The sequence below is a fragment of the Sorex fumeus genome, unplaced genomic scaffold (assembly GCF_029834395.1).
Source record: "Sorex fumeus unplaced genomic scaffold, SorFum_2.1 ptg000042l, whole genome shotgun sequence".
In the NCBI taxonomy this organism is placed as follows: domain Eukaryota; kingdom Metazoa; phylum Chordata; class Mammalia; order Eulipotyphla; family Soricidae; genus Sorex; species Sorex fumeus.
The window spans coordinates 439,283-452,497 of record NW_026606099.1 but is presented as its reverse complement, the minus strand read 5'-3'; the positions used below and the strand labels follow the sequence as shown (position 1 = coordinate 452,497).

The window sequence follows — 13,215 nt, the reverse complement described above, 5'->3', positions numbered from 1 at the left end:
CCATTCATTTTTCAAACTTAATTTTTTATTTTTATAAAGTAGTTCACAATATTTGATTGCATTTAATATTTGAACACCAATCCCACCACCATTACACCTTCCCACCACCATATTTTGGGAGTTTCCATCCCAAACCCCAACCTTTGCCCCAAAGCAGAACTGAAATAATTTATTTTGTATTGTTCATATTTGTTTAATGCCAAAATTTTGTTTAAGGTCCAGGGAAGTAGGTCAGTGGCTGAGTGCCTGCCTTTTAGACACTGGGTGGTGAAGTTGACCTATGGCACCACCTCATGCACAGGTTGTGATACCTATGCCACTACTGTTGGTTATAACAAAGGTGTGTGATCTCTGGATCTTTGGTTCAATGCAATGAGGTGTGCGTAAGCACCACAACCAAGTGTGTGGGTCACCCTCAAGCCCATTGAAATAACAGTAACAAAACAGAAAAGGGAATGGAGGGGAAGCAAGCAAGCAGCTACCTTTCCCCCAGGTTTTAGTTTAATTTACAGTAATGTTTATCTAAACCACAAACAATTGATGACCACAAAGTCAGTAAAATGTGTTATAGGACATTCAATTGCTCTTTATATAATGGATCTGATATACAAAAGTGAATTAAAATTTTGGTTTTGGGAACAATAGCAATAGCATAGCAGAGAGGGTGTTTGCATTGCATGTGGCTGACCCCGGTTCAATCCTGGATATCCCCTATGTTATTCCAACTCTTACCAGGAGTGATTTCCTGAGCAAAGAGCCAAGAGTAAACTCTGAGAACCTGACTGTGTTCAGGGTTCACACCTGGTAGTGGTAGAGAGCCATGTGGTGTCAGAGTTCAAACCCCAGGTCTTCTGCACTCAAGCATCCACTCCGACCCACTGAGCTATCTCAAAAAACATAGAATATGTAAGTGAATGTGGAAGGGATTGGTGAACGAAATTGATTTACAGAAGCCAGAATTAATACCAAATTGACCTAGGGCCCGAGGAAGTGGTCTGGAATGATTTCACAGTGTTCAGGTTCATAAATTGGTGAAAGGGGTTGTCTGGCACCTACTAGTTACTAGTTAGATTTGTTGAGTATTTGTTAAATACATGTAGGGATAGACTCAGAATTGTTCCTCTCCACGGAAATCTTTAGTAAAAGGCGAAAGATTTATACGATCTGAAGAGAAACCAGAGCACGAGCTACGAGCACATCTCTTTGATTCCACTATTCTTCCTGCATTAACATATGCCTCAGAGACCTGGACCCTACGAAAACAGGATGAGAACACTATTCGGGTCTCTCAAAGAGGAATCGAAAGAACTATGCTTGGAATATCACGATTCACTCAAATGAGAGATAGAATCCGGAGTTCTGATCTTCGTCAACGCTCAAGAATCAGGGACGCTGTCTCATTTGCCAAGACATCAAAAATCAGATGGGCTGGACATGTAATGAGGTTTACAGACAACCGCTGGACTAGAGCCATTACTGATTGGATTCCACGAGACATCAAAAGATCACGTGGACGCCCACCTCTAAGATGGTCAGACTTCTTCGTCAAGACCCTAAATGATCGGTTTGAGGCTCTACATGTTCCTAAAACGAACAGATACCATTGGGCTACGCTAGCACGCAACCGGGATGAATGGAGACGTTACTGGCACCCGCTCGAATAAATCGATGAATAACGGGGATTAAGTGATTAATGTAGGGATAGAAAACAACATGAAAATATGGAGGAGAGTCAGACTGCACTAAACTTTTCAGTGTGAAAAATTTAATTTTGACTTACTGCTGTGACTGAAATTCACAATTTATAAATTTATTGTTACGACATTAAGCACCCTACCCTTTGATAGCCTCAAAACTGTGTGTAATTCTGTATTGTGATAATATTTAGTTGATGTCTCTTTTCTACTAAGCTAAGTTCTAAGAGTTCAAATATATTTACTTAACGTGTAGACATGCACTTGTAAATTAGTTCTATTATGTCCAGTAACTAGCATAGAATCTTACACATTGTATGAACTCTATGATCATGGAATGAATGAAGAACTCAGGTGGAGATATCCAGCTGACATTTGTATGTGATGAGCTAGATCTTAGGAGCTATCTGAACCAAGGGTGGAGATTTGCAAGTCATTAGCATTTGAATGGGAATTGTAGATGATGATTATTGAGTTCTCAAGGGCCTTAGGAGAAGAACTTAATCATATAAATGAGATCCAGGGAAGGATAGTTTTTTTTTTTTTTTGGTCACACCCAGCGATGCACAGGGGTCACTCCTGGCTCTGCACTCAGGAATTACCCCTGGCGGTGCTCAGGGGACCATATGGGATGCTGGGAATCAAACCCGGGTCAGCCGCGTGCAAGGCAAACGCCCTACCCTATCGCTCCAGTCCCAAGGGAAGGATAGTTTTATTATTTTTTTAAATTTTAATTTATTTTTGTTTGTTTTTGGACCACACCCATTAGTGCTTCTGGCTCTGAACTCTGGAATCATTCCTGGCTTGGGGGACCATATGGAACACCAGGGATCAAATCTGGATCTGCTGTCCTACCCACTGTACTATTGTTTCAGCTCCTTGCAAAGGATAATTTAAACTAATAGGAATAGCAGTAAATGAAGAGACAAGACTCACTCCTGCACACAGAAACAGGAATAATCCTTGAGCATTGCTGGGTGTGGCCCAAAACACACAGACAAACACATAGACACACAGACAGACACACAGACACACAGACACACACACAGAAACACAGACACACACACACGAATAACAAAACAAAAGCCAAAAAACCACATAATCCTGTACTTATTTTCCTACATGTGACAACTCTTTACATTAAAAAAATTTTTTTATTTATTTGTCTCTTTGGGTCACACTGAGCACAATGCTCAGAAGTTACTCCTGCTCTGCACTCGGGAATTGCTCCTGACTGTGCTTGAGGAAACCTATGGGATGCTGGGGATCAAACCCAAGTTGGCTACATGCAAGGCGAATGCTCTATCTGCTATACTATTGCTCTGGCCCCCAAATCTTTACGTTTTGGGTAAATTTCTTCAGATATGGTTAAAAGCTTTTGTAAGTCCATTTTAGTTTTAAATCCTTTATTTAAATAACTGGAGTGATAGCACAGCGGTAGGGCGTTTGCCTTGCGCGCAGCCTACCTGACCGACTTGGGTTCAATTCCTCTGCCCCTCTTGGAGAGCCTGGCAAGTTACTGAGAGTATCTTGCTCGCACAGCAAAGCCTGGCAAGCTACCAGTGACGTATTCGATATGCCAAACACAGTAACAAGTCTCATGATGGAGACGTCACTGGGCCCTCTCGAGCAAATCGATGAAGAACGGGAGGACAGTGACAGTAACAGTGATTTAAATAACTGTGACCAATAGCACAGCGGGTAGGGCATTTGCCTTGCAACCGGCTGACCTGGGTTCGATTCCTCCATCCCTCTTGGAGAGCCTGGCAAGCTACCAAGAGTATCCTGCCTGCACAACAGAGCCTGGCAAGCTCCCCGTGGTGTATTCAATATGTCAAAAACAGTAACAACAAGTCTCACGATGGAGACATTACTGGTGCCCACTTGAGCAAATCGATGAACAACGGGAGTACAGTGCTACAGTGATATACAAAGTTATTTATAGTTTAGTTTTAGGCATATAATGTTCTAGTACCAATCCCACCATCAATGTCAACTTCGCTCCACCAGTGTTCCCTTATTTCCTTCTGTGTGCACTGACCTACCCCCTATTTTCTGCTATCTTGACAGGAACATTGTAAAGTTTAGTGGTGCTAGTTTGGATCTTGTGTTTTTAGTGTTGTTGAGCCATATTACCAATATCTGAGGCCCTTGACCCTGTTGCCCCGTTTCTTCTCTTTCTCATTGTCTTCTTTCCTTCTACTTTGGGGTCAAGGGTAATCTAGACATCCTCCCTTTAGAACATTGCATTCCCTCCTCCAGTTATCCTGTACACCACAGGTAAGTGAGATCATCCTGTGTTTGAGTAAGTAACATTTGAAGTGTGTATGGATGCTTCTTCTGCCTTCCTAGCGCTAGTCCTATTAGCATGGCTTACTTGCTGCTTACATTCATCCTTAACTTCCTAAAGAAATTGGTTACTTACATTAATTCTAATTTAATTCTAAATATGCCTTTTGTTTTTTTGTCTTTGTTTTGTACCACAGTTATTTGCTGGCTACATTCATCTTCAGTTTAGAGGGAAAATATCAGCTTTTAAAGTTGCCCTGGGTCTGGTGATTGTTTTGGTGTTCTGAGCTAGAACCCAGTTCTGAGCTTGGAGATTAACCAGGGAACAAGACCAGAGAACAACTTGTCCCTATTTGCTTGCATCTAAACGGTCTCTCCATTTCATTTTATGATTGAACTCTCTGTAAGTGTTTGAGAAAAGAGAAAAAAATACATTAATGTTGTTTTTTTTTTCTGGTCGATTTAGTGGTTCAAAAAGTGAGAATTCTTTTCAGTGCCATTACATGAGTGTGGCAGAAAGAATAAATACAAAGTGGAAGTCTTCCAGATCCATCCTGATTTATTTTAATAATAATAACTATTATTATTATTATTTTAACTTTGGACCACAGCCAGAAGTGCTTAGGGGTTGCTGTTGGAGATGCTGAGGGGACTATGTAGAGCTGGGACTAAACTCAGGCTTCCCATGTGCTCCAAACCTATGAGCAATCTCCTGGCCCCTGGTTTATTATTTATTAACAAAAGTCCATGTAAAAGGAAAATTCCCATGCTTGCTGAAAGTAGACTAAGGACCAAACATGATAGCCTCTTAGTTTCTTTATTGCAAACCATAATGCCCAAAAGTAGAGAGAGAGTAAGAAGGAAGGTGCCTGCCATAGAGGCAGGGGGTGTGATGGGGTGAGAGTGGCAGGAGGGGTACTGGGAACATTGGTGGTGGAAAATATGCACTGGTGGAGGGATGGGTGTTCGATCAGTGTATGACTGAAACTTAATCATGAAAGTTTGTAACAGTATCTCACGGTGATTCAATAAAAAAATTAAAAAAAGGGGAAAATTCCCAGCAGGAGGGGGATAGTTTAGTGCAGCAATTTCTTTCTTTTTTTTTTTTTGCTTTTTGGGTCACACCCAGCAATGCTCAGGGGTTACTCCTGGCTTTGCATTCCAGAATTACTCCTGACAGTGCTTGGGGGACCATGGGGGATGCTGGGGATTGAACCCGGGTTGGCCATGTGCAAGGTGAACACCCTACCCACTATACTATCGCTCCAGCCCCATAGTGCAGCAATTTCTAAGCCCCCAACCATATGTCCTGCATATCTTCAGAAATTATTTTATTTTATAAGATTTTATTATTAAATAACTGTGAGATAGATCTTTATAAAGCTGTTCGTAATTAGGTTTCAGTCATACAGTGTTCCAATACCCGTCCCTCCACCAGTATACATTTCCCAGCACTGGTGTTTCCAGTTTTCCTCCCATCACCACCCCTTTACCCCAATCACCAGCCAGTCTCTATGGCATGCACTTTTCTTCTCTCTGTCTGTGTCTCTCTGTCTGTGTCTCTCTCTGTTTCTGTCTTTCTGTCTCTCTCTGTCTCTGTCTCTTTCCTTTTGGGCATTATGTTTTGCAGTACAGATACTGAAAGGTCATCTGGTATATCTCTTCACCTACTTTTTTTTTGGGTATGTTTATTTTATTTTATTTTTAAATTTTTAAAATAAATTTATTTACTGAATCACCATGAGAGCAGTTACAAAGCTTTCAAGTTTAAGTCTCAGTCATACAATGATGAAACACCCGTCCCTTCACCAGTGCCCATTTTCCACCACCAAAAAACCTAGTATATTCCCCATCCCACACCCTCCCCCTACCTGTGAGGCAGATGATTTCCACATTACTCTCTTTCTACTTTTTTTTTTTTATTAATTTATTTATTTATTGAATCACCATGGGAAAGGTTACAAAGCTTTCAGGTTTAGGTCTCAGTCATGCAAATATCAAGCACATTTCCCTTTACCGAAACTTATTTCTTACCATGAAGAACCCCAATAAAACCCCACCCCCCACCCCTCCCATTCCCTGTGGGGCAGATGAATTCTAGTTAACACTCTATCTGCTTTGATTAGATTCATTGTTTCAATAAAAGATTCACCACTATTATTTAGAGTTAACCCCCCCCCCCCCGAATCAGACATGCTGACAAAGCATTGTGAAGTGATTTGCTTTCTACAGCTGGGTTCAAGAATTATATGTTGGTTTTGGATTTCTGCTATTTTACTTATTGACCCTGGAAGTATTTCTACTGAAAGTCAGATAGTTAAGAAATTGGTTTCTGTGATCTGGAGTCGTGGTCGTGCTGGAGAGCCGCTAGTGGGGGGCAACTGGTGGCCTCGGTAGGGCGTGAAGGGCGGACCGAAACGCCCCCCTTCCCATGAGGTTTTAGTCGCCCCCACTCCCCCGGCTCATACCTGCTGTCCACAAGGCTCCCATGCAGCCGCCATCCTTCTTTCCAGAGAAGAGAGGGCGAATGGGGCAACACCCTTTCTCCTCCGGCAGACTTGATGGCCTGGATTAACGCATGGTCCGTTCACTTTTCTGCTCCAAGCTGCTGGGTTCTGCATTAAGTCCTTGTGCTTCTGGGGCCGTGGCCGTGCTGGAGAGCCGCTCGCGGGGGGCAACTGGTGACCTCGTTAGGGCGTGAAGGATGGACTAGAACGCCCCCTTTCCCATGAGGTTTTAGTCGCCCCCACACCCCCGGCTCATACCTGCTGTCCACAAGGCTCCCATGTGGCCGCCATCTTTCTTTCCAGAGAGGAGAGGGCGAATGGGGCAACACCCTTTCCCCTCCAGACAGTCATGATGGCCTGGATTAACGCATAGCCCATTCACTTTTCTGCTCCAAGCTGCTGGGTTATGCATTAAGTCCTTGTGTTTCAGGGGCTGTGGCCGTGCTCCAAACTTAACTATGATTTTCAGAGAGAAACGTTGGGTCATTTACTTCCTATGGATCACTTTGTATATAGAGAGATGACGCGCGGCCGCGTGAGTGGCCGCGCGGTTTTGAGGAAAAGTCCTAGTTCCCGCATACTCGAGCTGTGGTTGTAGAGGCTTCTGGTCACCGGGGTTCCATCTGGGGGAGGCGGGATGCGGTACCTACCCCATCTGGGGCTTCCCGATGATCTCGGCTCTTTTTGGAACCTGTTTTTTTTTTTTTTCTTCAGGATCTGTGGATCCCGCCCTCCATGTTGTTCTTCTCTTCAGCTGAATGCTGTAAATATGGCGCTGGGGGGCGGGCTGTGGGCGTGACTTCCGGAATCTGAGGTTACCTGGGAGTTGCAGTCCCGGCACATTTGAGGAAAAGTCCAAGTTCCCGCATACTCGAGCTGTGGTTGTAGAGGCTTCTGGTCATCGGGGTTCCATCTGGGGGAGGCGGGATGCGGTACCTACCCCATCTGGGGCTTCCCGATGATCTCGGCTCTTTTTGGAACCTGTTTTTTTTTTTTTTTTCTTCGGGATCTGTGGATCCCGCCCTCCATGTTGTTCTTCTCTTCAGCTGAATGCTGTAAATATGGCGCTGGGGGGCGGGCTGTGGGAGTGACTTCCGGAATCTGAGGTTACCTGGGAGTTGCAGTCCCGGCACATTTGAGGAAAAGTCCAAGTTCCCGCATACTCGAGCTGTGGTTGTAGAGGCTTCTGGTCATCGGGGTTCCATCTGGGGGAGGCGGGATGCGGTACCTACCCCATCTGGGGCTTCCCGATGATCTCGGCTCTTTTTGGAACCTGTTTTTTTTTTTTTTCTTCGGGATCTGTGGATCCCGCCCTCCATGTTGTTCTTCTCTTCAGCTGAATGCTCACTCTCTTTCTACTTTGATTACATTCAATATTTCAACACCAAACCCACCATTATTATTTGGGATTTTACCCAATTTTTTTGGATTTTACCCAAATTTTGGGATTTTACCAAATTTGGGATTTTACTCAGATCTGCTGAAAAGGCAACATTAGACAATTTGTTTTCTATTGCTGATTCTGAATAGCATATGATATCATGTGGCCGCAGTAGCGGCTGCATGATTTTGGAATTCTGAAATTTTAATAATTAAATCTGGAGGGATTTCTGCCAAAAGCTGCAGGGTTCCAAAATTTATTTCTGAGTCTCTGGGATTATGGCTTAAGCAGCTTGTTCAGTAGCCAGAGGGCCCGTTTGTGGGCGGTAACTTGAGGTCTTATTGGGGCAGGGAAGGAAAGGGCTGGCTCCACCCCTATCCCATGAGTCCTCATGTGTCCTATCACTGCAGGCCCCTCCCTGGCTGTCCATCCTTTACCTACCTTTAACATTCAGATCTTGTCCAGTGTGATCTTTTATGGCTATTATTGTTATCTTGGTCCCTTCTCTATATTACCTACCCTCCACACCCCGACCTGCCCCACACAAACACTTGTGGTTGATTCCAACAATTGACCAATCCTCCTAGACCCCTTTCTCCCTGGATGCGGATATATCATCTTCTAATATCTACATCTATATCTATATTACTATATGCCACAAATAAATGCAGTCATTCTGTATCTGTCCCTTTTTTCTGACTTGTTTCACTCAGCATGATACTCTTCAATTCCATCCATTTATAGGCAAATTTCATGACTTCATTTTTTCTAATAGCTGAGTAGTATTCCATTGTGTAGAAGTATCATCGTTTATTCATTCGTCTGTTCTCAGGCACTCATGTTGTTTCCAGATTCTGGCTATTATGAATAGTGCCACAATGAATATAGGGTGTTCTATTGTGTTATTTTTTCACAGTAGATGGTGTTTCTACTGTGAGTTTTTGGGGCCCCAAGGCATATTTCCAGAAGTGGTATTTCTGGGTCAAATGAGAGCTCAATTTCTATTTTTTTCTTTTTGTGTCACACAGAGTGATGCACAGGGGTTACTCCTGGCTCTGCACTCAGGAATTACTCCTGGCAGTGCTCAGGGGACCATATGGGATGCTGGAAATCGAACCCAGGTTGTCCACATGCAAGACAAACGCCCTACCTGCTGTGCTATTGCTCCAGCCCCTCAATTTATAATTTTTTGAGGGATGTACATATTGTTTTCCAAAAATGCTGGACCAGTTGGCATTCTCATCAACAATGAAGGAGAGTACCTTCCTCCCCATAACAGGAATTGTCTTAAGCATTCACCATTTCTCTCAATGCCCTCACCCACAAATTTGTCAGACAGGAAAAATTGAGAATACCAAATTGCCCATTTCCAGTGTCCCTCATGACCACCATAATTTCTTTCCTTGCAAATTTTTTGTTTGTTTGTTTTGTTTTTGGGCCACACCCAGTAATGTTCAGGGCCTACTCTTTTTTTTAATTTTTTTTTTTATTTTTAGTGAAACACCATGAGGTACAGTTGTAGATTTACAATTTTTTTGTGCTTGGGTTTCAATTATACAATGATCAAATACCCATCCCTCCACCAGTGCCCATTTTCCACCACCATGGATAATATCCCTCCCACCCCCATCCCTCCCATTTCACCCTGCCTCTGTGGCAGGGCAACCCCTTGTGTTCTCTCTCTCTTTTTGAGTGTTGTGGTCCGCAAAAGAGGCTTTGAGTGGCAAACATGTTCAGTCCATAGTCTACTTTCAACATGCATCTCCCCTCCTGGGAGGATCCTCCAAACACCCTTTATTTGGTGCTCCCTTCTCTATCTGAGCTGCCCTTTCCCCTAGAATGCCTGGCTGGCCTCTAAGCTATGGAGTAATCCTCCTGGTGTTGATCTCAGCTATTCTTGGGTATTAATCTCATATTTTGTTTCTTTATATTCCCCAGATGAATGCAATCTTTCTATGTCTATCCCTCTCTTTCTGACTCATTTCGCTTAGCATGATACTTTCCATGTTGTACCACTTGTATATAAATTTCATGACTTCATCTTTTCTAACAGCTACATAGTACTCCATTGTGTAGATGTACCAAAGTTTCTTTAACCAGTCATCTGTTCTTGGGCATTCAGGTTTCTTCCAGGTTCTGGCTATTGTAAAGAGTGTTGCAATGAACAAACAATTGCAGATATCACTTCGACTATACATTTTTGCCTCTCTGGGATATATTCCCAGGAGTGGTATTGCTGGGTCAAATGGGAGCTCAATTTCTAATTTTTTGAGAATCATCCATACTGTTTTCCAGAAAGGCTGAACCAGTCGACATTCCCACCAACAGTGAAACAGTGTCCCTTTCTCGCCATCTGCGCCAGCATAGGTTGCTTTTGTTCTTTTAGATGTGGGCCAGTCTCTGAGGTGTGAGATGGTATCTCATTGTGGTTTTGATCTGCATCTCCCTGATAATTAATGATGTAGAACATTTTCTCATGTGCTTTTTTGCCATTTGGATTTCTTCTTTGAGAAAGTTTCTGTTCATTTCATTGCCCCATTTTTTGATGGGGTTGGATGTTTTCTTCTTGTGGAGTTCAACCAGTATTTTGTATATCTTTGATATCAACCCCTTGTCAGATGTGTATTCGGCGAATATCCTTTCCCATTCTGTAGACTGTCTTTGTATTTTGGTCACTGTTTCTTTTGAGGTGCAGAAGCTTCTTAGTTTAAGATAGTCTCAGGGCCTACTCTTGTCTATGCACTCAGGAGTTGCTCCTGGCAGTACTCAAGGGACTATATGGGATGCTGGGGATTGAACCCTGTTTGGGGACAGTTATGTGCAAGGCAAGCGTCCTACTTACTGTACTATTTCTTCAGCCCCTCCCCCTTGCAGTTTATGGAAGAAGTACTCTTCCTATGTAAATATAATTCCTTGCCCTGGGTTCTGAATTCAAGCCCTTCCTGCTTTGCTCCACCAAATATTCGTATGGTAGCCCTGTCTTGTCCACTTTCCCCAAGAAGCATATAGATAGGTTTTTCCCAAGCCTAGGTATAGATCCATCCAACTACCATTTAAGCCAGGTCGTCTTTTTAAAAAAATTTTTTTATTAGTGAAACACTGTGAGGTAGAGTTGTAGACTTAAATTCTTGTGCTTGGGTTTCAGTTAGACAATGATCAAATACCCATCCCTCCACCAGTGCCCATTCTCCACCACCACTAATCCCAGTATTCCTCCTACCCCCCCATCCTCCCCATCCCACCCTGCCTCAGAGGCACTGAGTGGGAATCATGTTCGGTCTATAGTCTACTTTCAGCATGCATCTCCCATTCTGGGAGGATCCTCCCAACATCTTTTATTTGGTGCTCCCTTCTCTATCTGAGCTGCCTTTTCCCCTAGCATGTGTGGCTGGCCTCCAAGTCATGGAATAAATCTCCTGGTACTTATCTCGTAAGCCAGGTCATCTTTATACTCAAATCTCTCTTTTTAAAATACTGTTGCAGGCTTCGTGTGTGTGTGTGTGTGTGTGTGTGTGTGTGTGTGTGTGTGTGTGTGTATGGGTAGGGGCTGGTAATGTATGCTGGGGAAAATGTCTGAAACCTAAACCAACTTGAAGGCATGAAGGCCTTTAACACAAAAGGCCCTTCTCAGGAGCCTAGAAAACTACTGATTTCAGAATTCCAGGCCAGGTACTAGGATGGTTTCCTGGGAGGAGAGGTGGCTGGACCCCTGGAAAGAGAGGCTCTACCACTGTAACAAAGTCCATGTAAAGAATATTAAAAGAAGACCATACACATCTCCAAGAGTTTTGCAACCCCCCTAGCAATGAACTTGGGGGTGGGGTAGGAGTTGAGGGTGAGGAGTTTGGGAAGACTGATATAAACTTTGCAGAGCAACTCTTGAAATGTCTTTTCCTTTTCTTTCCTTTTGTGTGTGTGTGTGTGTGTGTGTGTGTGTGTCACACCCAGAGAAGCTCAGGGGTCATTCCTAGTTCTGAACTCAGAAATCACTCCTGGAAGTGCTCAGGGGACCATATGGGATACTGGGGATTGAACCCAGGCTCGCCACATGCAAAGCAAGCACCCTACAAGCTCTAAAAGAGGTCTACATTTTTTTTAATTTATCATTTTTTAAATGGAATCACCGTGAGTTACAGTTACAAAACTTTTATGCTTGAGTTTCAGCCATATGATGCTAAAACACCCATCCCTCCCCCAGTGTACATTTTCCACTACCAATGTCCCCAGTATCCCTCCTCCCACCCCATCCCACCCCTGCCCATGCCTCTATGTTTTTTTTTAAATTTTCCTCTTACTCTCTCTCTCTACTTATGGATATTATGGTTTGCAATACAGATAACTGAGAAGCCATCATGTTTGTCCTTTATCTACTTTCAGCACACATCTCCCATCCCGAGTGATCCCTTCAACCATTACTGACTTAGTGATCCCTTCTCTATTCCAGTTGCCTTCTCCCTCAGTTTATAAGGCAGACTTCTAACTATTGAACAATCTTCCTGGCTTTTGTCTCTACTGTCCTTGGGTGTTAGTCTCACATTATGATATTTTATATTCCATAAATGAGTGCAGTCATTCTACGTCTGTTTCTATCTTTCTGATTCATTTTACTTAGCATGATACTCTCCATGAAAGTGTCTACTTTCTTACTTTGGTCCACACATCCCTGCTTGGGAGGTAGAGCTAGGAGTAAGCTTTCAGCACTGCTAGATATGGCTCCAAAACAACAACACAAAACAAACAAACAGAACCCAAATTAAAATTCTTCAAAAAAGAGTTGTTTGTACTGTCTTTACCTCTTTTCTCTCTGCCCTCCTGGATCCAGTGTCGGTTGGCTATTTTCTTTCTTTTTAAACTTTTAGGCACTATGATTTTCTATGGTTAATGATAGGGTTTTATGTGCACAATGTTTTGAAACTGTACTATGTCCTTGACTAGAGTACCCACTTTCCTCCACTATTATCTCAGTGTACTCTCTTCCTCTTCCCCTCCATGATAAGCTTAGTTCACTATTTTCTTTGCCTGAATCCCAAGTGTTCTTGTAATTTCCAACTAATGCATTCATGAATTTCTGTCATTGTGACCTCAGCTGACTTTGTTATTTTCTTCTTTTTTTTTTAGGAATTCTGTGTGTTCCGAGGTTCTCCACATCTTGCATCAGCCCTGTTCTCTATGTAGAAACAATTTTGTAAACTTATTCATCAAGTTAGAAATGAAACTTTTTTCTTTGCTTTTTTTTCGGTCACACCCGGCGACGCACAGGGGCTACTCCTGGCTCTGCGCTCTGGAATCACCCCTGGCGGTGCTCAGGGGACCATATGGGATGCTGGGAATTGAACCCGGGTCA

General features: G+C 43.1%; 1 pseudogene; it reads right to left on the bottom strand.

Annotated features, from left to right (window-relative positions):
• Positions 1 to 1,078: 1,078 nt before the first annotated feature.
• LOC130029365 (uncharacterized) lies at positions 1,079 to 1,184 on the bottom strand (annotated as a pseudogene).
• Positions 1,185 to 13,215: the final 12,031 nt, after the last annotated feature.